This window comes from Callospermophilus lateralis, unplaced genomic scaffold, assembly GCF_048772815.1.
Source record: "Callospermophilus lateralis isolate mCalLat2 unplaced genomic scaffold, mCalLat2.hap1 Scaffold_65, whole genome shotgun sequence".
Lineage (NCBI taxonomy): Eukaryota > Metazoa > Chordata > Mammalia > Rodentia > Sciuridae > Callospermophilus > Callospermophilus lateralis.
In genome coordinates this window covers 1,177,120-1,204,425 of record NW_027514826.1, presented here as the reverse complement: position 1 = coordinate 1,204,425, position 27,306 = coordinate 1,177,120, and the positions used below count along the sequence as shown (strand labels likewise).

At 37.3% G+C, this 27,306-nt stretch overlaps 1 pseudogene; it reads right to left on the bottom strand.

Annotated features, from left to right (window-relative positions):
* LOC143389800 (semaphorin-4C-like) overlaps positions 1-18,758 on the bottom strand; it is a 59,176-nt pseudogene extending 40,418 nt beyond the window's left edge.
* Between the last annotated feature and the right edge of the window lie 8,548 nt (positions 18,759-27,306).

The window sequence follows — 27,306 nt, the reverse complement described above, 5'->3', positions numbered from 1 at the left end:
CAGTTCTTAGCGAGGGAAGACCTGTATTCTTTCTTAAAAAAAATGAAAGGAATTCTTGCCAATCATAAATCAGGGAGCAGAGGGTACTTATGATATGAACAGAAGGTGAGCTACATGCTGCTGTCCTGGAGCTGTCCTTGTCGGTATTTATAAAGACACCATATCAGACTTAATAGCTAGATACATCCCTAGAGGACTTGTTATTTTATCTTTCAAGTAGAAATATATTTTATTTATATCTGTTAAGACTATTTTTAACAAAATGATAAATAAGTAGAAAAAAACAGTAGAAAAAAAGAAATGGGAGCAAAGAGAAGAAAAAAAGGAGGAGTACTGGGGCTTGAATTGGAGCAAATTATACTCATGCTTGTATAATTATGTCAAAATGAACCCCAATATTATTTATAATGATAATGTATGAATTTAATTTTTAAAAAGGTAGCTGGGCACAGTGGCACACACCTTTAATTCTAGCAGATCAGGAGGCTGAGGCAGTAGGATTGCAAATTCAAAGCCAGCCTCAGCAAAAGGGAGGTGCTAAGCAACTCTGAAAGACACTGTCTCAAAATAAAATACAAAATAGTGCTGAGATGTGACACAGTGCTAGAGTGCCCCTGAGTTCAATCCCTGGTACTATAACAAAAACATTTATTTTTACATGCAGTGGTATTTATTTTTATTTTTTGTCAAAGAGCTTGTATTAGGAATATATTCACTGCATAGATAAATGATTTAGATTATATTGATATGAAGGAAACTCAAGACTAAATCATCACTTAACCAATAATTTATAAAAGCAATGAGTTTTTTAAATATATCAAATTAATTTTAATTCATTAAATTTTGCAAAAAGTGTAGAAATAATGTCTTCTAGCCATTATCATATACATGCTATATGTGACAGAATTTACGCAAATGGTGTAATTTGAAGGAAGAGATCAACGTGGAAGACCCAGAGAAAAGAAAACAACTGAAAGTGCTTTAGATGCATAAAGGAAAGCTTAGGCAGGAAGCTGTAGTTCTGCCAATCCAGGAAACTCTCTAGACAGTGGCAGGATTTTAGAGAACATCCCACAACAGAGGAGAGTAGGCTCAGTGAAGATCATGTGGGTTCCCTGGGGCTCCCTAAGTAATGACCCAGAGTGCAGCATGTGTGCTGATGCACACAGCAGGGTGCTCCACAGCAGAGGAATCCTGAGTCACAGGAAGGACAGCAGCAGAAGGCCTGACTTTCATCTGAGGGGCAACAGCACCTCACTTCTCAGGATTATTGTTTCAAATACACCTTGCCTGGATAAGCTGCAGCCAGAGCCTTGTGTTTCTGGGAAATCCAACAAGAAAATGCAACAATAAATCAGGGTCCATGGAAGACTTCTTCTCCCTACACATCTTAAGGGTACAATTGTCCCCTCATCCCAAAGTGAGCCAAGTTTGGACACCCCAGAGGATGCCCAATAATATAGATTTTGCCTATACATACACAATTTTGATAAAGTTAAATTTATAAATTAGAAACAGTAAGAAATTATCAACAACTAATAATAAAATAGAACAATTATAAATATATAATAAATGTTATGTATGTGATTGTGGTATCTCTCTCTTCAAAGAATAAAAACAAATGTTAGTGTTTTTAAGAAATGGTTGACCATAGTAACAAGACACAGAAAGAGAAACATGGATAAGAAAGAACTACTTACTATATTTCAATGGGTAAAGGAAATGAATTAAAACAATTTTATGGGAAGAGTGCACATAAATTACAATCCATATGTGTGGTTGATAAAAAAGCAAAATAATGCAGCCACTATGGAAAACATGAAAGTTTCTCCAAAAAAATTTAATAAAGAACTACATTCTAACCCAGCAATACTACTTCTGAGTATATATCCCAAAAACATTGAAAGTCAGATATCAAAGAAATAGTTGTATACCCATATTCACCAAAGCATTATTTGCAGTAGCCAAGAAGTAGAAACAACCAAAATATTTATGAACACATTAATGGATAAAGAAAATGTGGAATGTACATATAGTAGATACAGGCAGCTTTATAAAAAAAATGGAAAACTAATCACATGCCGTAACATGGATAAACCTTAAAGACAATATGCTAAGCAAAATAAGTCTCTAATAAGAGGATATACACTGTATAATTTCACTTGGTATAAAGTATTTAAAATATTCAAAATCATAAAAACAAAGAAGAAAGTTTGCTTCCAAAAGACAAAGGGATGAAATTTTTATTCAGTGGTACAGAATTTTAGTTTTGCAAGATAAAAAAGTTCCAGAGTTCTGTAGCCTAACAGTGTAAGCATTTTTAACACAACTGAACTACATACTTTAAAAAAGGTTAAAATGGAAAATTGAATGCCATAATTTTTTAAAATTCTCTAAAGTATTTTTTTTCTCTGTTCATTTCAAATCCTTGTATTTAATTGAATAGCAATGCATGCATGTTATTTAAAACTGGAAATAATTTTATGTCCTTTACCTCTACTTCTATATCCAGAAAAAAAATTCCATTAATAATTTCTTAAATATTTTTCCAGAAATACTCCATACATTTATGTTCACAAAAGTATATATGTTAATCCCAAGAATTTCAAATCGTTGCACAATGTAGTATGATGTATCTCACAACTAAACACTCAAGGTCACTCCAGGTGAACTGGGTTGCATGAAATAACCACACAGAGATAGACAAATACCTTTTTATTTGGATCCTGTGATGGTTCCTCTGACCTTAGGGGTCCATGAAATTAGAGAGAGAGAAAGAGAGAGAGAGAGGGAGATAGAGAGAAAGAAAGAGAGAGAGAGAGAGAGAGAGAGAGAGAGAGAGAGAGAGAGAGAGATATGAACCCTTTTATTGGAGAGAAGACATTCAAATAAAGCAAAGGGTCAGGGTTCAGGGGGTTGAATCTAGCCTCATGATTTCTGCTGTCAGCAGGTTGACTCACATCTAGGGAGGCCACACCCATCTTATGAGTGTGGGGATTATGGCAGAGCAAGTGAAAAGAACAAAGAACAGAGGGACAACAACAGTTCAGTCCACTTTGTGTGTTCGATGTCCATAGTTCACATACACACAGCCTATGGCTGGCTTGCCACATTTCCACATTCTCATCACTCAAGGCTAAGGGGTGCTCATTTCCTATGTGGCAGCTCCCAACAGTAGTACATTGTTTTTCTGTGCTTTACCAAAAGTTTCTTAAAGCTTGTTTATCAATAAGTATATTTACTTCATTCTTTTAACAGAAAAGGCCTGTATATTCTAGTATTCCATAAAACGAAGGTGTAGTGATGTGTCATGTGCTCATCTATTTACATGAGCTGAATGATGATTGTAAAGAATGAGGCAATGGGGTGGGTGGCTGCGGTTGTGGCTCAATGACAGAGCACTTGACTAGCATGTGGGTTCAATCCTGAGCACCACATACAAATAAATAAATTAAAGGTCCATCAACAACTAAAAAATATTTTAAATAAAGAATGAGTCAATAAGTAGTTTGCACACACCATCTGTTCACCTCTGTGAGTATCTCCTTGTGATTAATTTCAAAACAGTGGGTGTGTCATGTGGTGTAGATGGTATCTTTAGGGAACTTAAAGCACTGATCCTGGGCTGGAAGTAGAGCTCAGTGGTACAGTACTTGCCTAGCATGCACAAGGCCCTGTACAGGCCCATAGCCCTGCAAAAAATCCTTTTGCATTGTCATTTCTTGGAGAACTGAAATACAGTAAATGCATTTAGACACTGACTTAATTTCATAGAAACATCCCTGAAAGGGTTTAGTCATTTTATGCCCCTGCCTACATTGAGAGAAACTGCTTCCCCTGTGCAATGAGGAAGAGGATCCCCATGCTGAATCATCTTAACTTCACAGTCACAATTGCATTTCTGACCTGAATCCCCCATGCTGGCTCTGACAAGGCAGTTTTGGTGTGGATCCTGCAGCTGATGGCCTGTGACTTCATAATGATCTGTGTTACACTGTACAACTGGTGTCATCTTTCACACAATTTCTTTATTCTTACATAGCAGGGCCCATGTGAGGATTTGGTGAATAAATGTGCAAAAAGCACAGAGCATGGGTTCTGGCATCCCCCAGGCATTCAGCTATGTTAATTTCTTTTGTTTCTTTCATAATTCTCTTTCTTTAGTTTTATGCTCTTGCTATGCTGTGATATCATCGATCTCATATGCTATTTACATTTTAATCTGAAATTTCAAACAAGATGCACAAATTTAAAATGAAAAGCAGTTTTTACTATGGTACCTTTGGAAAAATACTGTTCTATGCAAGGGTTCTGGAAAATGTTTTGTGTAGCACACTGTTGTATCTTGCATTTCTTCATGGGTGAGAGGAAATGAACATCTTATTAACACAGCTTTTTTTAAAATATTGTTAACTACCTATTTCTGTCACCACAGCTCTCCCACTGCCCACAGCATTAGCTACTTGTCTCTTGCCTCCTCTTCACCATCTTCAGTCTCTTCAAAGAAAGCTTGGCAGAATAAACAAAACAAAAGCATCAACAACAAAAATCTATTTATAGAAATAAAAACATGTCCACAGGGCCCCAAATGCACAGAGCAAGCTTCAAAAGTCTGAGAATCCATCTTCCACAGAAACATTGTTCCCCCTATAAGAAATTAGGATAAGTTTATTTTAGGATTGTGTGAAGATACAATAAGAAGATGTGTGAAGTGCCTAATAATTCCCCTCCAGGTACAACCACCTGATGAAAGAAAGTCAGGCTGCCTGCACTAGATATTGCTGCCCTCATGGCAATTACATCAAGAGGTCACACCAAGTGCTGCAATTTGCAGCAATTCCATGACTTAGTCATCAGTCATTGCCAGCTTTACTACAGGTTCCTCAGGAGGTAACTAAAAAATACTGAATAATTTGCAGAAGAAGATGAGATGATGAAGAAAACTAAACTAGCAACAATCATGTGAAAAGCTCAGGACTTGCCCTGCCTTCATTATTCGGGCCAAAGATGATTACACTGATCAATGCTGTGGTGGCCCCTGTGAATACACTGCCCTAAAGACTGTTGGAGTGTCAGCTTTTTCAAGAGAAAAAAAAAACTCAGAGATAAAAGGTGAAAATAAGTGAATGCTTTCTCATTTGTGTGTGTGTGTGTGTGGTACTGGGATTGAATCCAGGGCCTTGTGCCTGCAAAGCAAGCACTAACAAGCATGAGAGCACAGATAAATTAAAAGATTTGCCCAACTTCAGGGCATCCCAATGTCACTCAAATAAATGCTAAATTGGAACTGTAGCCAAGGTAAGTTATCCCCCAAATCACTGTTAACATTTTTTCTAATGGCATAGGAACCAGCTCTGTTTCTTTCCTCACTTAACTGCATCTGAATTCACAGGTGTCTCTTTTGTGTTTCTAGATAATTAGTGTGAGTTGGAGGGCAGAGAATAAGCAGTATTCACATGAAGATGCAGGCAGCTGGATGCATGCTACTTGCTCACTCTCTCAGAGATCTCTGGGATTTACACCTGAGATTTTGAACATAACCCTGGAATTTACAAAACTATTTACTTTAGCTTTGATTCCTCAGTGAACAATTCCAGTTATCTATATGCAAGTTTTCTAGCTACCAGGGTGAAGAAAATGCAGTCTTATCTCTAGAGCCATCGAGGTATGCTCTGACTCCTTTCCCCATGCTTATTGAAATTTTTCAGAAGCCTGAGCTGGTGTGCAATTTCCCAAAAAGTGCATCCATAATTAAAAAAAAATCACACTCAGAAACCTAATGGTAAAACAGTTTCTAATGAAATGCATACATACTCTATAGTGGCTGTGCAAATAAGCAACTCAAAAATAAATTGAAAATATGTTTATATTGGTCAATCTGAGATGTTCATTAAATGTCAGTAATACTGAGGCAATTAAAGTATATTTAAAATCCAACCCTTGCTATATGGGCCACAATCATCCCTTGGGCATGTAGTAAAAGAACGACCTACAATGGAAAATATGTGTCTTCTGAAGCACAAAGGCTCCATCAAGGTCAACCTCCTATTCCCCACTCAGGTCATTCTCAAGAACTTAATCATAAGAAGAATTTTTCTCCCAAGTCTTCAAGGGAAGAAAGAACCCTAAATTTGACAATTACTTGCCTATAGCAAACACAGCTAGCCTACTCTCACTTAAACTAATCAAGCCTTTGTACTTCTCTGACTCTGAGACCCTATTCTCCTTGCTTAGTTACTTCTTTTCATTTTCTTTAAAAATCACTAACTCTGAAGGTCACTCAGTTTAGCAAAATAATATTAGTCTCCTACTAGCCTTGCTGTAGCCAGTACCTCTGGCACAGGCTTTATAATGATAATCATTACCTAGGTTTCTTTTCAGGCATGAGAAGGCTGTTTTTTATTTTGTTTTGTTTTTTGTTTGTTTTTTTAAAAAGGACTCTTTCCATGGGCCTGTTCAGGTATGTAATGGGTGTCCTATTGATGTTAAAAGGCCAAAGCTCCACCCTCATATCATGCTAATGCTGACATTTTCTGAACACACAACCCAGGAAGAGCCATGAATGTTAATTACACCTATAAAAACCACTGATTACCTCACCTCCAATCATGCCCATGCCTTAAATACCCTGTTTCCATATCCCATGAATGTCCTCAAACCCTGTTCTCAGGAGGTCAATATGAGACTTAGGCTTCCCATCTTCATGTTTGGCTACCTTGTGGATAAACTCTTGCTCCTTTACAAAACTCATTTCACGGACTGGCATGCTGTATGGTGGGCAAAGGAGCCTGGTTTGGGAACTCAGCTTGAGAGGTCACCACTAGCTTCCAGAAGTTTTGTGGGTACAATCCCCAGCGACAGCTTCCAGTGCCTTTTGGCATTTGATATGCACTTATGTAGCTCTCATAAAAAAATTTACCACTATTGTATGTTACTCTGTTTTTTCATGTGCACAGTCTCCTGGACAAGTTGAAAGGAAAGAGGCCAGAGAGGCACCATGACATTTTGAAGATCTGTTTTGATCTGTTGCTTTCAGGTCTTAGTTGTTGGAAGTTCTTTACTGACAAATTCTAGAACAGTTCTGCTAACTTTTCACATTAAAAATAAAGTTAGAATTGCTTAGAAAGCCTATAGACAATCTGAATATATACAGTATGTAATTTATGCATGAATAAGTTATGCCACCAAGCTGATTTTATCATGTAAAATCCTCACATTTGTGAGGTGTTATTCAGAGATCTGATCAGGGTCAATGAAAGCATCTGTGTGCATCTTCCAGAGGTCCTCTGAGTTACCTCAATACATAAGACTTCATATTGCCACACAGGAGATCAGAACAGTAGCATGTCCCTTTGTTGTCCTTATAACAATTAGTAGTCTGCCCAGCAAAGCAGGAGGCCAGATACCCCAAATGCTGAAAGCTCTCTGTTACTTTTTCTAATGAAGTTAGTTAGTCACTATTTTTTTTTCAAAAATTAAATGTAGTATACATCCATGGCAGGAAATTCAAGGGTGAGGCCCTCAGAAATAATTTCATGAGAACTAAATGCTCTATTTATTGGTATGGTCTGCCAAATGATTCTGGGAAAGAAATCCCATTGATGGAAAAAACATTTTCTTTAAGGATACTATGATAGGTTAATTACCTGCAATTTGTAAATGTGCTGTGAGGGTCTTGGGAGAGAAGAGGCACAAGTAGATTCCCTGTCATAGGATATATATTGCTCTAATACACATGCAAAATAGAGGAAGTCCAAGTTTCACAAATGGTGAATTCCACTGAAAAAGAACATTCCAAGAGGGGGCATGTGTCCCCGTAGTGTGATATTTGACCTTATTTCCATGGAGCAACATCATAGGAGTTAAACTCCAATGATTATGGGGAAGAGAGATGAGGGAGTCCCAGAAACAGTAATATAGTCAACCCCTACTCAGGAAGGTCTCCACTAACTTTCAGCAAAATGAGACATTCCATTAGTCTGGAGCAATTGCTATGCTACAAATTAGACCTGCTATTTAGGAATCCCATGTGCTTTGATTTAAAAAGGATTCATGCACTGTAGTGATCCAAATTGCCTCATGAAAGGTCACTAATTCAACCTCAGCCTTTGGGCAGGAATGAAGGCCCTCCTTGTTGGTAGGCCTTTTACCAGGATCCCTGAATGGGGAAAAGGGGAATCTCTCATTCCCCAGAAGAGGCAAAGCAGTTGTTTGTGCATGAATGAGGAGCCATTGAAAGTATGGCAAGCCATGGGCAAAATACACCTCCAAAGGGACAAGCATTTCATTCATAAACAGGTTAAGTAAACAAAGACACCTTGGTTATAAAGAGAGCACACACTAATATTCTCAATGCACTGCAGTGTATCAGGAATAATATAAGAAGCTAAAAAAAATAAGAATAGTTATTTTGAAAAAGAAAAGAAATAGAATTTGCTACCCAACTAGGTTAGAATGTGGTTGGTCCCAAGAAGGCCTCCCAGCAACATTTGGGAAGGTACCAAGTGAGCCTTAGGTACTACTTACTTACTCTAAGATGATTGGAAAACTTTCAAGGAAAAATTGTGGTCACCATGATATACTAATCACACAGATCATATACACAGAAATAATTTTGAAATAAGCTGCTCTAATTGTCATTCCTCACTTTTAGTTATTGCTGTTTGCCAGGGATCATTGTACTATTAAGTCCCAGATAATCCAGGGAGAGTATAAAAAATTCAGAAAAGAGGAAAGTAGGATGTGATGACTTTGTGCTGCTCAGGAGAAAGAAATGCCTAACACATGGTGGGAAAGTAATCCACACTCCTTGCTCAGTAACAAAGGCCCAGGAGATCATAAAAGTCAGAGAAATATGAGAAGCTTACAGGCAGGCTTTTGCTTTTGCTTTGTTTCCCTATGGAATTTAGGGATATGATCTTGTAGGGGCAAAGTGGTCATCAGCCATTACCACCCTTTTCCAAATACTAATATTCCTTCACTTAACATGGCATTGCAAAGTGGTGAACTCATCATCTAAAAACATTATAAATGGAAAAATGCATTAAGTACACCTAACCTATCAAATACCACAATATGCTATAGAGGACAGGTTGTTCAAACTTAATATAAGATCATGTGGCCAAAGAAATGTTAAAATATAAAATTCAAAGTACAGTTTCTACAGAATGCAAATCACTATCACACCATAGTAAAGCTGAAAAATCACATGTTGGACCATGCCAAGTCAGAGACAGTCTGCAGTTCCTGGTTTTACACTCCCTGGTCATGTAAAGCTTTCATTTTCCATGCACTCTGTGGTTTCACTGGACAAAGTGACTAGTTGTTGCAGCTGAGCTGATAGGTCAGTTCTGAGCCTAACTTGCCAGGACAAACCAATCAGTACTTTTTTCCACTGGCTCAGAGTGACTCAGAATTTCCATCAAAAGGTCATCAAAAGGAGGCAAAGAAGTAAGCTGAGTCTAACAGAATCTAAACAGAAGGTCAACATGACAGTGACAAAGTAAACATAATACAGGCCCTGACTTTCTGCTCAGGCCATAAATGAAACTCACAGACTTCAGGGAGGCCACACCATCAGCAAAAAGCCAAATGACATGGGACACATTCAGCACAGGATGATGACTGCTCCCTGGGAACACTTAGAAAGTCCACCACAGGCTTCAGGAGAAGATGTAATTAATTAGTCTTCAGGGTTAAGGCCAGGCAAACTTCCTCAGCACAAGCAAGAGCCAAGGACCAGCATGAGGAGTTGATGTATACCATGATGTCTCCTCCTATCATACAGTTCCACAAAAGCAAGAGACTGTCCTGTGCATCCAAATACCATTTTGCAAGGAAGGAACAGCACTAATAAATCAAAGCATTCCTGGAAAGTGTTCAACCATCCAAAACAGGCAACTGAGTCCAGCAGAGTCCAGATTCCGAGGGTACTTCTATAATTTGACATAGTTGAAGACAAAGTCACACCTAACACTGCCTCTCTGAAGGCTGCTGACTACACAAACCTGGCCGGTTTATTCTGTTTATCTCATCTGGTAACTTAAGCTCTATGGAGAATATGGAGGCTCTTAAACTAGAGGAGGAGCATAGAAGAACAAGAGCAGATGAATGTTTACCTTCCATATAATTACTCCAGGGAAGATTCTGTACAAACCTTGTTGGTTCAAGGTGCTTCCCCATGCTACCATTTTGCAGTTTGTAAAAGCTGACTAAATAAAGCTATGTAACTGCCAAGAAAGGGCTCTGTGCTAGCACATGAACATATTGAAAACACACATTTTTATCTTTGGCCTGTCCACAGCACTTCATACACATAGTGCATCTTGCAGGGTTAAAAACAAACAAACAAAAAAAAACCCTTTTTATCTCAGGACAAAACATAATGTTAGCTTAAAAATAAAAAATTTCTTTGCCTTCATAGGTCTAAAATTTTTTAAAAAGTAAATAGAATTAAATATCTGATGTGCAAAGGCAAAATCATCCCTGTATTTCATTCATCTTATAGAAATCTAGTTTGCAAGTCCCTTTGCTGTGATTTGAATTGACCTACTTGATGGAACATAGGCCAATTCCATTAAGCATCTGCCTGTGCATAATGATGAAAATAAAAAAAAAACAAAACATAACAAAACAGAAAACAAACCTAGGTTCTATGGAAAAAATATGAGGGTAAGATTCACATTGAATATTTAGTAATATTCTGATTTGTATCAGAGATTGACATACTTTCAGATATTTTAAATTATCATTTACTCTTTTAAGTTTTTAAAAAACATTTCTTGAATTAAAAGCCAATAAATTTTATATCATACACTATTTGGGAAATTTCAGAATTGAAATTGTAAATATTCATGTTGTAAAAAGCTATTTAGTATCTTACGGACAAATTTAAATATTTTCCCTTATCTAATCATTTTTATTTTCTTATTTATCTTCCTGATGCCCATAACATAAATGTATATACTACTAACTGTATGGAAGTGAGAAATAAGTATCTTAGTGTTAACAAGAGTTTATAAAATGCTTGGCAATGACTAGTATTGGAAGTATTAGGCAAATATTTTCCTGGATCCGCAAACATATGGGGTAAAAATGTTAAAATACAAAATTCAAAGTACAGTTTCTACAGAATGCATAACACAGATTAGCTTATGCTAACTCACAATGGGGTAAGGGGAGAATAGAAGTACTTTGGATTAGATAAAGGGAAATGAAGGCAGATGAGTGCAGTCCATGTTCTGTGGACACATATTCAATGGCATTGGTAAGGCTGAGAATTACAAGGAAAAGAGGAACAATCAAATCAGTTCCATATGTCTCTATCTACTTTTGTTTTGCAAAAACAAAAATTGATACTGCATTCTCAATGCCACTTTTGATTCAGTTGCAATCAAAGAAGTTTACAATTTCCAGTGTCTCCAATGGGATCACAAATGCACGTGGCCACTTTCAGCTTTAGAGCTCACAATTTCAGCATCTGAGTTATGAACAAAGCAGTCCTTTCCTGGAAAAGAGCATTTATGCAAGCACTTGGGGAATTAGAAAAGAAAAAAAAACACTGGTATGATTTTCTAGTCAATTTCAACCACCTCTGCCAAGATCATGGCTCTGATATCTAGGTCTGCACCTACAGCCCCCATGACTGACAGAATGAGAAGGTGCCAATGAGGCTGGAAGTCACCAGCATCTGAATGCTATAAGTCAGCTTTATCTATGGTCCCTAGAGTCCATGAACAAGCAAAATGTGGAGTGAGAGCTTATATAGAGATAGTTTTTTGTGTTGTTTTTTTTTTTTTATTTTTTACTTTTTAACATTTAACTGGATAAATGTGGAGTAAAAAGTTTCTTAAGAACGATTTTGAAAAGAAAAAGTGAAAATTAATATTATAGCATGTTTTTTATTTAGAATGCATATTCAGCAATCTGCTTTTATATGAAACATACTAACTCTTAATTTTAGAAAATACAAATTTAATTTTGATGGCAACAAAGTAAACAGTCAAATTCAATTTTGTTAGAAATTTCACCTGTATCAATTGCACGAAAGGTGGAAGAAGACCCTCATCATTATACAAAATACATGTATGATGATGTGAGGGGGGAAGAGAAATGTATCACATTTGATTGTGTAGAGAGAGGTGATGGGAGGAGAGAGGAAGGGAAGGGAGGATAGGAAAGGCAGAAGAATAAAATAGTCACTAGTGTTGCTGTATGTATATACCTGGCCGTATAACTCATGTGATTCTGCAACCTGTACACTTGGAAAAAATGAGAAATTATACCCCATTTGATTAAAATGTATGATATGTCAAGATCATTGCATTGTCATGAGAAACTAATAAAAAATAATAGATAATTTTAAAAATTGCAAGAATATGATTCTTGTTGGACCATGTCAGTCCAAATACATCTCAGTAACAATGCCTTAGATATGCATTTCTGGTCAAAAGCTATAATTGAGAGTACTTCTTTAATGGGGAATCCAAATAAGTAAACTTATAACCCCTAATTAAAGAGGAAAATATTTTGGTGCAAAAAGATAGTCATGATCAAGGCATTAAAATTGAACGGATATTTAATTACAGTTAAACTTGTCCTGAAAGTAAACAACAATAAAAAGTGTCTCTTTAAATAAAGGAATTTTACCTGTATCTAATGACATGAATTTTCTTAATTGGGAATAAGTTGTACTTCTTAAAATCTATCAATTTTGGGGCTGGGGTTGTGGCTCAGTGGTAGAGCGCTTGCCTCACCTGTGTGAGGCACTGTGTTCAGTCCTCAGCACCACATAAATATAAATAAACAAAATGAAGGTATTTTAAAAATCTATCAATTTAAAAAACTTTAGGGGAGGCATTGTGAGATGTTAACTTTTAAACAGTTTATGTTTCTTGAAATAAAAATGTAAGGCATATCATATCAGGGCCACTCTATTAAATGTATACCTGGAACCTACCCTCAGGCTTTAAATGGGAATTCCAGAAGAATCACCACAAGCAGAGCTTTTAAAAATAAACTCTTAAAATGTATTATATATACACAATGGAATATTACTAAGCCATAAAGAGAAATGAAATTATGGCATTAGCCAATATATGGATGAAACTAGAGATTATCATGCTAAGTGAAATAAGCCAGTCTCCCCCCCCCCAAAAAAAAAAAAAAAAAACAAAGGGCAAATGTTCTCTCTGATATGTGGATGCTAACTCACATTAGGGTAGGGGGAGAATAGAAGTACTTTGGATTAGATAAAGGGGAATGAAGGGAAGGGAGGGGGAATGGGAATAGGGAAGATTCTAGAATGAATCTGACATCACTTTCCTATGTTCAAAGATGAATACACGACCAATGTAAATCCACATCATGTACAACCAAAAGATTGGGAAATTGTATTCTGCTTTTATATGTTAAAATATATTCTACTGTCATGTATAAATAAAAAAAATAAACTTTAAGAACATTTAATTCTATGTTGAATGATAATACAAATCCATTACTATCGCTACAATACTTTTTCTCTTCCAGTAAGAAACTCAAAAAAATCACTGACTCAAATATGGCCACAAGATCACTTGCTTTGATGCTCAGCCCCTTGGGAACTTCCTCTCTGTCTTTGGTCACTGTAAACACCTGAACCTGCCCAGACATTGATACTCAGCCTTCCCAGTACAGTTCATAAGACCCCTTTCCTTTATTTGTCATAAAAGTGTTCCTAAAAAATACTTTATTACTTTTAAAAAATCAATAGAAAACAACACAAATACAGAAATAAATAAAATGCATTAGTATAAAAGAAAAATCATACACATAAAACAGAAAACACATAAATAATCTTTAAGAAGAAGTATTGATACATTAAGCTTTGTAAATCACACTTCAGGAATGAGCATGAAGTTTGGTAGCAATATCAAGGAATATTCATTGAAACACACATTACATGCAATTAGAGTTGCAACTATAAACACTAAACCTAATCAGCTGAATGCTACTCTCTTAGGAAAAATTAACTTAAATATGCAGTGAAAGTAATCTAAATATACATGGTGAATTTAGTACTACCATTTTGTAATGACTACTTATCATATTCTGAGATGTTAACTTTTTAGAATTATTAGTAATGGAAATAAGTAGATTTGAAACTAGAAGACTTTTTCGTCTATATCTTTATGACCTCCAAAGTACCTACTGCAGGGAAACCTGAATCATAACAGGTTTTTGTCTCTGCAGATCAGAAACACAACATGCAAGATCATTGGGCTTTTTTAAAATAATTGAATTGACCCTTCAGTAAATGAATGGACCAGAAATGTGGCATACATACACAATGGAATATTACTCAGCAATAAGAGAATAAAATCATAGCATTTGCAGGTGAATGGATGGTATTGGAGAAGATAATGCTAAGTGAAGTTAGCTAATCCCCCCAAACAAATGCCAAATATTTTCTCTAATATAAGGAGGCTGATTCATAGTTGGGTAGGGAGGGGGAGCATGGGAGGAATAGATGAACTCTAGATAGGACAGTGGGGTAGGAGGAGAAGGGAAGAGGCAGGAGGTTATCAAGGATGGTGGAATGTGATGGAAATCATTATCCAAAGTACATGTATGAAGACACAAATTAGGGTGAACATATTTTATATACAACTTGAGATGAAAAATTGTGCTGTATATGTGCAATAAAAATTGTAATGTTTTCTGCTATCATTATTTAAAAAATAAATTTAAAAAATTTTTAAAAGAAAATAAAAAATTGAGTGTTTATTTAGTTATTATAATCTTTGCAACCACTGAAAAATTTAGGTGTTAATATGGTATTGGATTAATCACCAGACCAAAAAATGTTAATTTGATAATGTAAATAATAGATGAACTCTGGTTTCAATGACAGTATATTTTACAATATATTGAATGAGATTTGAAGTCTAACTCTCAGGCCACAGAATGCTCCTGCACATTTAAAAAATGAGAGGACAATCATGGGCAATTTAGATATTTTATATTTAAATATCACGTTCTGGGTTTTCCTCTTGTATCGACTGTTTCCTATCAATGTATCTGATAACTAAGCATCATGCTTGATTTTAAAGGGATGAAGAAACTCAAGGCTGTACTTTCACCCAGATCTTTGGAATATTACATAAAGGGAGAAAATACTCAACTGCAGGCTACATCACCAATACTTACAATGATGTACTTAGAAGGGGTAGAGCTTATATTAAATTGTACTTCCTGAATGAATTAACTCACCTTTCACAGAAAAATCAGTCTACCTCTTTAGAATTTTGTAGAAAGATTTATCTTTAATTGTATTAACTTATTTAATCCTCTGAACTACTATTTGTGCAACAGAAAAAAGTAATTTACTCAATGATACTGGAGTCCTAAGATGGAATGATACATCTCCAAAAAGCAAGTTCACAGCTTCCTTCATACTACCTGGGAAGGAAATCCCTACTATCAGAACAACCTTCCCCTGGCTTCCTCTCATATGATGTCCCAGGATGGTGCTCATTGCCCATCAGGCAGCCATGGACTCTTTTCATCACAGAGATACTGTGTGGTGGCCTGCTGACTAATCCCATTGGCTCTGACATTTGCTCTTTTACTTATTTATATATTTTAGTTTTTCATGATTAGCTCACTGGAATAGTAACCTTTTCATAGTCTATTCTCAAACTAAAAAGATTTGGTAGAACTGGAAATAATGAATAGCTCCAATAATTCCATTCTGACTAAATTTACTTTATGAGTATTTACTGGCAACCAATTAGGAAGAAATTTATCCAAATAAAATAAAAATAAATTTAAAATAAATAAAAACATGAAATTTCCAATTTCTTCAATTCCATTAAATATCAAATAATTAATTTTTGAGCTATAGGAACAGAAATAAACATGTAAGCTCTCTCTGAGGAAGGAGCAGAGACAACAGCTGACTCACCATTCGCTGATTTAGACTTGCAAAGCCAAGGCCATGGCTACTGGGCATCTCTGAAGAGCTGCTGAAGGACACCCAAGGCAAGGCAGAGGCCAGCAGAGCATCATAGATGTCTGCAGAGAAAAGCAACATATGAAGGTTAGCACACTGGGAGAAGCTCTCCTTTCTCCTCTTCCTTCCTTCTCTCATTTCTTTTTTAGTTAAGAGGTTAGAATTTGAACCATCTTGGTCATAAGCCTATTAGTCTTTGCCTGACAATAGACTAATAAGGAAAATAAAAGCCCTAGTTTCCAGTCTTTGTAATTATTTTATTATAACTATTCCCATCATGGCCAAGTCAGTGTGATGTGACTGGAAGGCACACAATCACACACCATGGAACACTTCTATCCCACACACACAGAAGACACATAAACAGCCTCAAGTTCAGGGAGCATAGCAAGACACCATAAAAAAGCAAAAGTGGTGAGTTTTGATAATTGATTACCTGTATTTTTAATATTATTTGATTAGTTTCACATTTACATAATTTAATTATACTTTTTTATTTTTGCACAGATTCTATCAAGAATACTTTTATTATACAGGTATCATATGCACACTTTGCTTTGAGGAATATTTACATGCAGGGAGTTCAATTCTAAACCTCCATTTTATCCATATCAAGTATAACACACATTCACCTTACAGTGAATGAGCCTCACAAGAACAAGATATGAAGTTATTGCTTTCTGAACAGAGATCCCTGATTAAACAGAATCTTCCAAACCAAGAACAAAACTGTGTATCCTCTTGCTTCTTCATACCCTGTGTACAGATTAATAAAATTTAAAGACATGTTATAAATTACCCCACCACCATTAAAATAATAATATTAACTTTTATTAATTAAAAGTTAATATTAAAATCGAATCCTATTTCTCAAAAACTTGTAAGTAGTGCACCAGTATTTACAGATGCCATTAAACTATGCATAAATAAGTCTGTACACTCAACACACTGTTTCCCAAAATACAGAGCCTCCACAGGGGTTTGAGGGGTGACAGGCAGCAGCAAATGCTTAGTTCTCACCCGTTTCAAGTTTACTTGAAAAATCAAGATCTGAAATAAATATGCAAATAAAACTTTTAGTTCCTTACAGGAATGTGTCACTCCAAAGAGTCACCCATTTAAAGAGTTAACTTTCAAAGTTAAAAAAAAAAACAGACAAAATAAAAATGAAATGTCAGTAGAAATTGTTCCTACAAGTTTCCTACAACAAGAAGGCCCCTCTGTGCACCGGGTTTGCCCCAATGTAGCACCTGCTCACTGGCAGCAGAGCACATGGTACCTTTGCCTCCTCCTGGAGTGCACCATCACCTAGGTAGGTAGATAATCTGAATATCATTAATCTAAACTTTCAACAGCTAGGTGTATGATTTCTTGTCAGCCCTGGGGAACTTATGAGAAGGTTCTAAAACTCTGTAGCACCACTTTCAGAGGAAGGAGGGATGGGGTTCCAAAAAATAAAGGCTGAACAATTAAAAACAAAACAAAAACCAACACTTGTCACCTTGGGATAATGTGTTCAAGGACAGACACTGCAGTGCTAGAGAATCCGCAGGGATCCCAGAGGGCAGGTCAAGATCCTGCATGCCTCAAGTGACAGAGGACTTTGGATAGTTGGATAAGAGGGGTTGGAATCTCCTCCCCCAGCAAGGGTGCCTCCAGTCTGTCCCAGTGGAGATGGATTCCTCTGTCCTTTCCCCTCTGGCCCTGTGCTCACCTCCGTTTTACTCCCTCTGCTTCTCAATTTTCTCCAGAGTCTTATTAGAATCTGCTGGACTCTGGTCTCTGGGGTTAATATAGGATTTGTCTATGAGAATCAGGGCTTCTTTGATGTAGTTCTGCACCCCAGACACAGGAGTACAGATGACATGGCTGCCAAACCCGTGGGTAATCAGGCTAAAATAAGACAAGCAGTTCTGTTTGTAGGTTTCTAAGACCAGGGAGTGCCTTTTGTTGCCATTGTGTGTTTGGTCTTGATTGAGAAGGTCCGTGAATTCTTTACAAACTTGCTGAGCCTTCCACAGTGTTATTCTTTCTTGTTGCCATCTTGGTTTACTCTCCTAGGTAAGGTCTGGTTAAATATTTGGCCACTGGCTTACTAGAAAACTCCACTTTACAGCCATATGCAAAGCCCCAAGCCAAGTGAACAGCTTTTCCTTCCACCAAGAATGTCAGGAGGATCACAAGAGCAGCTTTCTGTCTCCCAGCTGGAAGTTTCAGGCCAGTCTTGTCCAACTTTTCCCACAACTATCAGCCAGTTTTGGGCTTTGTTTTTTGAAAACACCTCCCAGCAGAGAGGCCTTTAAGCATTCAGAAAATGACAATCACCTCTGCACTTCAGCCACAGTCACTTACATTTGGATGTGGAGCTGAAGAGAGACAATCTTCCCAGAACCAAGCAGAAGACTTCATAGGATTTATCAGGGCTATCACCAGCTCCTTCTGACAGGGGAGACTCAGGGGGTTTTAAGCCATGGAAAATGGGACCTTTGCAGATTACCGTCTGATCATGCCCAGGCAGGTTTGGGTTGACATTCTTCCCCTCTTCTATCTGGTGAACCATGTTGTGGAGCCTCAGGTTCTTTGCCAGGCCTGTAGCATTCAGGGTGTGCATGTGGGGCAACAGCAGATCTGAGTGGCTGTAGGCATCCCCGAGGACACCCACAGCACTTCCTCTATCCCAGAGAGTTGAGGAAGCAGGCGGGCCAGGCGCCCTAGTTGTAAAGGCAGGGCGGCCCCCTCCTGACTCTGGCGGCCAGGCCAGGACCATTGCTGACTGTTGGCGGCCACAGGCTGGTGCAGGGGGCTAATGGCTGCAGCATAGGCTTTACTCAAATGTGAGTAGGGATCCACGGACTGAGTGTAAGCCAACTGCTGCTAGGGCGGTGGAAAGTAGGGTGGCTGCTGGTATTCAGGACTCCAGTGTGGGACCGCAGTGTGATGGAGCTGTAAAGATGCTGCCCTGCAGTTAGGTGGGAGATGCGCTGGTGGGGGTGGGGCTGAGTCCTCAAAACCCTGCGGGAAGGTCTGGGCACTGGGTTTCCAGGGCATTCAGAAGCACCAAGTCAGGACATCTGATCCCAAGCCAGATAAGTCCAAGCCTGTGCTCCAGAGGTAGGTCAGCTTGCAGCAAACACTGTGCCAAACGTGCTTGCTCATCAGCCACAAATGTTGGAGTCATAATTTAATTTCAAATAATAACTATATTCTATTTTTTATTTTTATTTTTTTTAAAGATGAAGGGTATCAGGCAGTGCATTCTTTTAATATTTATTTATTTATTTATTTTATTTTTCGGTGGACACAACATCTTTTTTTGTATGTGGTGCTGAGGATCGAACTCGGCCGCATGCATGCCGGGCGAGCGGGCTAATGCTTGAGCCACATCCCCAGCCCAATGACTATATTTTAACACTGATTTGTAAAACTCATGAAAAGTTAAAGGTTGGCTCTTGCTAGCTGCTGAAAATTGGTACTAGCACATGACTCAATGGGGACATATTGTAAGGATTTTCTGAATGTATCCCAGGACGAATACATAATATATTTCATGCAAATTTAAACAGGAAAATTTAAGTTATGTTTTAAATACACATGGAAACTGATATTCATGTAGAGGCATGGATTCAAAATAGCTCTAAGTCTTGAGGTAATATTAGGTTTAGTATTGTACAATAAGGTTGTTTGGGTTTTGCCAAGAGATCGTGCAACATCGACTCTATATATACTGTGAAATTCAATTGAGTTAATAGAATAAACTTAGAGTTAACATAAAATTTTGAGTTGGGTGAGGAGTCATTCTAGAGGAAAAATATCAGTATTGGGAAACATGAATATACATAAGAATGTATCAGTGAAAAAATTAGACCAAAACATAACATCATGTATGATCTGAATCACAGAAGGACATTAGGTGGGGAATTTGGATACATAGTATGTGTGTGTGAGAGTGTGTGTATATATATATATATAAATTCTGTGATGCAATGATGTATCCTATAAGTCAATAAATGATGACACAGTAAGTGTACCATTAATAATGTAATGTCTTAGTCAACATCCACTTAAATGTGCACAGTATGTAGGTTTATTGGGGAGAACAAAGAGTTTAGGCTTAATAATGAATTATCACTCACAGTAGGTTTTGAGTGATGTAGTGAAAGGATAATGTCAGCCCCCATGAGAATCCATAAGCAGGTACATTGGAAAATATGTATGAAATTTGATAAAAATATATAAGTTCTGAGATATAGAAATATATCTCATATGTTATATGATTATTAGTATTTTTAAATGGAGAATGGCAGAATATAGAAGATGAAGAAGACACAAAATCTACAGTCACCATTGGCATTGAATATTCAATGTTTTACTCAAGAAACACATAGGAGTTCATAGGTATACTGAAATGTCCTACAAATTCAATTTTGGTATTAACATAAGTTGAGGATTCATATTGAATTATCTGTCAGTCACATTACTGTTATGAAATGAATATGAATATCAGATAACATGCATTTTTTTCACTACACCTCTTAAAAACTTTGATAACTATGGTGTTTTGATAGGGAAATATATATGTTTACTAATTTTTTTCCAGTTGATTCATGAATATAACTCAGGACTTATACATAATATATTTCTTACAAATTTAAAAAAAATGAATTATGTTTTAAGTGTACATGTAGTCTCATATTAATATACAGGCATGGATTGGAAATAGCTCCAATTCTGGTGGTAATGTTAGGTTTAGTATTGCATAATGAGTTTGTTTGGGTTTTTATTAAGTGATCCTATAGGTTTCTCAAAAATTATGTATGATTAATAGATTGTTCACACCCAAATGAGTAGTAAAACAAATATATGCATTAGAAAACATTAATTTTAAGGCACTGGGTTTGATCCTCAGCATCACATAGAAAAAATAAATAAAATAAAATTATCTACAACTATATATATATATATATATATATATATATATATATATATATATATATATATATATATATAAATGTAGCAATAATTTCTTGGGCATATCTGAGCACTTCACCAGAATTAAAGGGAACTTTCTTTCTAGTTCAGGCACTTGATGTAGTTTCCAAGGAAGAACTAGAGTAGGTATATTCTTAGGTAGTAAAGTGCACTAAAACATTAATTCAGTGGGGTAGCTTTTAGTGATAAGGTTAAAATATCCTTTTTTATACTAACAAAGCAAAGATACTTCTGAAAATAAACAGCCATATCCCCCCTTTTTGGAGTTCAGTTGTCTAGTGGCATTTTATTATTGAAAACTCAGTCCTGATCCCTGATTCCAATCCAATGATGAGAACATGGTTTTGAGAAAAAGGAAAAATAAGTTTTTGCTTTGCTAGCAAAGGAAAAATATAGTGGACTCCTGTTCCAGAGGCTGTGATTCTCCCCATTAGGGCCACCAACATGTGCTTAAAGGAGTCACTCAAGGACTAAATTCCAAGTGTTCCCTATTCAGAGTTGTAATTCACTTCTTAATTTGGGTAATAATCAATTATTAATTTTCAGACTGTACCTGCCCTAGTGACTCCATAGTGTGTAGAAAAGCAGTGCTCAGGCTGTACCTGCCCTGGGTGCCTCCATGGTGTACACAACAGCAGTTCTCAGGCTGTGCATGCCCTGGGTGACTCCATGGTGTACAAAATATTAGTTCTCAGGCTGTACCTGCACTGAGTGACTCCATGATGTGTAAAAAAGTAGTTCTCAGGCTGTGCCTTTTCTCGTGACTCCATGGTGTGTAGAACAGTAGTCCTCAGGCTGCACCTGCCCTGAGTGACTCTATCGTGCACACAATAGCAGTTCTTAGGCTGTGCCTACCCTGAGTGACTCCATGGTGTACACAACAGTAGTTCTCATGCTGTGACTTCTCTGAGTTACTCCATGGAGTGTAGAACAGCAGCTGTCAGTCTGTGCCTGCCTTAATGACTCCATGGTGTATAGAACACCTGTCTCAGTCTGTGCCTAAACCTTTCTTACTCCATTCTGCAAAGCAGTAGTTTGCTGTGAGCTTCTCCATTTTGAGTTTATGTGCTGAGGTAGAGTGACCATACCTGTTTGTTCAAGTAAACAGCTGCTTTCTGCCTGATACCCCCACAAGGCATAAGTTACTAAGTTTCTTATAAATGCCTGTGTTATGGTTAAAGCTTTGTCCCGGGTTTCATAAACTGACTTCTAGACCACTCACATATAATTGAATCAAACCTTTATTGAAGCACACCGGTGGTGACTGACCAGAACATAAAGATGTTCTACTGATCAGTTCTGAACAATTGCAATGGCACTCCTTATAAGCCTGAAAACTGCAAAAGAGACATATGGGGGTCTAGTCAATGCAAGCAAGCCAGGTTACAGAGTGGGAGAATGCAGTCAGGTAGAGGGAAGCCTAACCAATCACATTAACCCAATCACCCCAGTTACAGAAACAGGGCCCCATTACCCTAGTTACAGAAACAATACCCCATTAGGTCCATGTTCTTAAATGTTTCTGTAGCAAAAGGAAAAGAACATCTTGCCCCAGTCATTACTCATGTACTTGGAATGTTTGTTTTACAGAATGGAGTCACAAAACAAAATGGAGTCACATATACTATCATATTTACTATCACAATTAGACCCAGTTAAATATCTCTATGAGCCTCCATGCTTCACTTGCAAGACTATTTTCAAGGATGATACCATTATGCCTATAGTTGAGCAAACTTAAGACACTATATATCAAATATCCTTCAGGGAAATATGTTAGGATACAAAAGAGCTGAGAAGTTATTCCTGAGTGTGAGGAAGAACTGGAAGCTTCTTTATATGATTCTAGCATGTGATCTCTGTGATCATATGGAATCTCTGTGCACCTGTGTATTTGTCTCTGTTCTCTATCTCTACAACCTACACCTTCACTACCTTCACTGTTAGTTATCAGTATTCTCCCATATGTGACTTTATATACTTAGTTTTGAATCCTAGTTTTGCTGTTAACAAACTATTGCTTTGTCTAAAATTTCTTCTTGTAAGGTAGACATAAAAAATAGTAAATTAATTAAATCAAGGACACTAAAGTACTTATTAATTAGTTGGGCACCATGTAAAATAAGGTGATATTACTTGTGTTTGTTAAATGTTTTTCTCTTCCATGTGTTTAAATTTTAAATTATACATAAAAACATTTCAGAAATGTGTCCTATAGACTAAAATAAATCTTAGGTGTTTTAACCACTAAACTACTTAACTCCATTAGCACACTATAGATGACAGCCCTTTTAATGAGTGACATTGAACTGGCAGAGGACAGTTGGAAATATGGTACAAACTGAGTGTTAAAAAAATATAAACTTGATACATAAAAGTAGGGAGGAAATAAAAGAGATTCTAGCCTCTGTGCTTAGATCCCTTACATCTCTTCTCCACCTCACACCTAACATTCTTGAATAAAAAGCAAAACTTAATACATTATAAAATCTGCAGTATGGGAACTGAGAGTACATGGATTTGGAAAATCTTTGAGGAAATGTGGAAATTTTCTAAAACTAGTATGGTATTATTTGCACAACTCTGAAAACTTACCAAAAATATTGAATTTTACACTTTACATTGAATTTTTATACCAGGTGAATTTCATGATATGTAAGTTATACTCCAATAAGGCTACTTTAAAAATTCAAATTACATTGTATTTTAAAAGCTTTGAGTGCCTTCAGTGATGCTTATATCTTAACAAAAAACACACACACACATATTATAATTATTAGATAAAGTTAAATGTACTGTTGCTAAAATAGGGGAATAAAACAAGTTATAGCAAACCCAACAATTAGAACTTAATTCAGAAGATTCAAATGGCTGTGACACAAATGGATCTGGTGCTAGGCAGTTTACATATTTTATTATATGTCCCTTTTACATTTCTCTCTCTCTCTCTCTCTCTCTCTCTCTCTCTCTCTCTCTCTCTCCAGGCAACTGAACCTAAGGTACTTGAACACTAAGCCACATTCACAGCACTTTTTGAAATATTTATTTATGGATAGGGTCTCATTAAGTTGCTGAGGGCCTCACTAATTTACTGAGGCTGGCTTTGAACTCAAGATCCTCCTGCCTCAGCCTCCAGAGACTCTAGGGTTACAGGTGTGCACCACCATGTCTGGCTACGTGTATCCTTAAATTTTTTTATTATGTCTTGGACTGATTTGCAAAATAATTTAAAAACATGGCGCAGTCAGGCTGCAGCAAAATAACCGGGGGTGACAAACAACTTGTGTACATTGATACAGCAGGAGTGCCGAGCCGTTTATTGTAGGACAGGAGGGATATATATATATATATATATATATATTCCACACAGCTTATCTTAATTAACATAAACTAGATACAACAGTCAACCAATAAGGAATCCCATACTTAATGGCTCGCTGGCGTTACTTCACAAACCACTCCCTCTGCAAAATGCCAGGCACCATCCTGACTTGTTTACAGACCCTAACAAGAACAGGTTTATATTCCAATGTTTTGTTCTTTTTTAATATTTGTCTTTTAGTTGTAGTTGGACACAATCCTTTATTTTATTATTGAAGAATAATCATCTCTATTTTAAATGGAATGCTGTATTTATTCTTAAATGCAATCAATCATGTCATACACCAGAATGTTTTAAATCCAATTGGTGAATGAATCATTTTCCCTTCTTAATATGGAGATTATCATACCATCTTTCTATTTACCCTTATTCTGAGGTAAAACATATTTAACCATGTTTCCAAATGCAAGTATACACTAATTTTTACAAAAATAGCATATGCATAAGAAGCTCCAAAAATAAAACCAGAATTTTCTATCTGAAGATTACTGTCACAGTTTCACAAAAATAACAGGGGTGAGTTTCAATTAAAGAACAAAACATTGGGCTGGGGTTGTGGTTCAGTGGTAGAGTACTCACCTTGTATGTGCAAGGCTCTTGGTTCCATCCTCAATACCCACAGGAGCAAGAGTATCTGGCCTTGGGGATGGCACCAGAGAATCCAGAGTCACCCAGGTTGAAGAGTAAAGAAATACCCTTGTGACACATCTGAGGGATACTCCTGTGCAGTGGGCAGGTGGCCTGTCCTCTGTCTTTCCCCAGCTCATTGGCATGGGCTGCCCTCTATGTGTCCCTCCCCACCACAGAAGTAGTGAAGTGCCCAAAGCCTTCACAGAGACCTCCAGCTCTCTCATGGGACTGGGAAACAACATGCTGTAGCTGGGGTGTTTGCAGCCCTGGGGGGAAAACCCTCCAGTCTCATTTTTGCAAATAGCATTTATACTAATGTGGGTAAAAAGAAAATGCAGAGAAGAAACTGTATGAGACACTTGAAGTCTCTGACTGAAGCTCAGGTCCTGCTGGTTTAGCACAAATCAATGACAGTCATCAAGGAGGACCATGATGCAGATGCCCTTGAGGCCTCTAGAAGTTCCTCTCATGGAAGCTTGGGATCCATCCAAACTAGTGCATTGCAGCCATGACACACTGAGATGTGCCCCATCCTGGGCTCTGTAAGCCAGTTGGCCTTAGGGTTGGGAATTTGGGCCCCCTGGTGACAGCAGTGGCAGGAAGTTGTAGGCTTCTGTGAAATTGTCACATCATCCTCTTACTTCTTGGGATCATTCTGTGCCTCTTTAAGAGCCCAGTAGCACAGGAGGGCATAACCCAGTGTGTGCATTGAACTTCTTAGTTTGGTAATTGCATGAACTTTTCAAAATCCTTCCTTTCTTCAAAAAATAAGCAGTAGTTATTTCTATCTTTGGAAAATTCCACGAAGCACAATATATTCTCACTGCATAAAATCCATGTACTCTGTGGCACTATCTAAGTTTCAGTATTAGAACTATACTTTCAAATTATTGAATCCTCAATTCAGAGTAATTTCATAGGTTTTTGTTACAAATACTTCCAGCTTTAAATACTTTTAAGCAAATTGAGATGACAGATATAATTTTAAACCTTGCAACAAGAATGACCTCAGACTTTAAATTTTCTCTATCTCATTGTCCCCAAGAATGACAGAAGGCTGGGGGCCACTTGTTTTACTCATCTTTGTTTCTTCTGTGACCAAAAGACTTCAGATATCTCTGTTGATGTCAGAGATTCAAAAACTACACTAAAAGGCTTTGAATGAATGATGCATACCTTAACTACACAGAAGAACTGCAGCCAAATATAATGGTAAGAAAAACTGACTTGGATTGAGGTTAGGAGAAAAACATCTGTCACAGGACAGAAAGTGGCTTTCATCTTGAAGGTGGAGAGCACCATTGGACAGCTAACTACAAGAATGTTACAGAGCTAATCCTATAACTTGGCTTACTTTAAAAAGTCTTTGCTTTTGATGGTCTCATATGCATGATCAATATTTCCTGAAGGCATTGACCACCTGGTGGAAGGGCTCCCCAGAGGCTTGGTGTGGCCACACTACCTGAGAACATGAAGGTCATTGGCCCTTCATTCTCCAGGAAGCAGGCATTTTTAAAAGGTCATGTCTTTGCTATGGAATGTGTGGGAACCCTGAGTGAGATGCTCAAAGACTTCCAGTGCATGCTCTTCCTGAAGTAGTTGGGAGTTTTGGAATGGACATTTCCCATTGGTGTCTCCTTGTGTTCATATAGGGTGAGGGCCTCCTTCCCTTCCATCAGGTCAGCAAAGATGCAGCAGTAAATTGACATTATCTCCTGCTTGGTCTCTCAAACATAAGACCTGTGCTCATACCTCGAATCCAGACCCAGTTCAGTCAGGGAGACATGGTCTTGCTGCTCCAGCCACCCTGGACAAGACTCACTTCTGAGATGGAGTTAAGTCAAATTCCATGATTTTCTCATTTATTGGAATAATATCAGGCAGTTCTTATAGAAGCCATTGGTAGTCACTACAGACTATCACAGAAAGAATTTGAACCCGCTTCTCTCATTTCAGGTTTTAAAAAGTGAAATGTTCATTTAAGAATCTGTTTTTCTTCTAATAACTTGTTTTCATCCTAAAAATTCTTTTATCCTAAGGGCCATATGTAATCATGTATTTAAAGTAATTCAAAAGAAGTCAGTGAGATTACTAAGAGTATGCTGCTTATTGTCCCCAAGAATGCCAGGAATCCAGGGGCCCCTTGGTTTACTCAGCTTTGTAACTTCTGTGACCAAAAGACCCAACAAGAACAATTTTAGAAAGAAGAGTTTATTTTGGGGGCTCATGGTGAGATTGCAGTCCATAGACAGCTGGATCCATTACTCAGGGCCCCAAGTGAGAAAGAATATCACAGCAGGAGACTGTGGTAGAG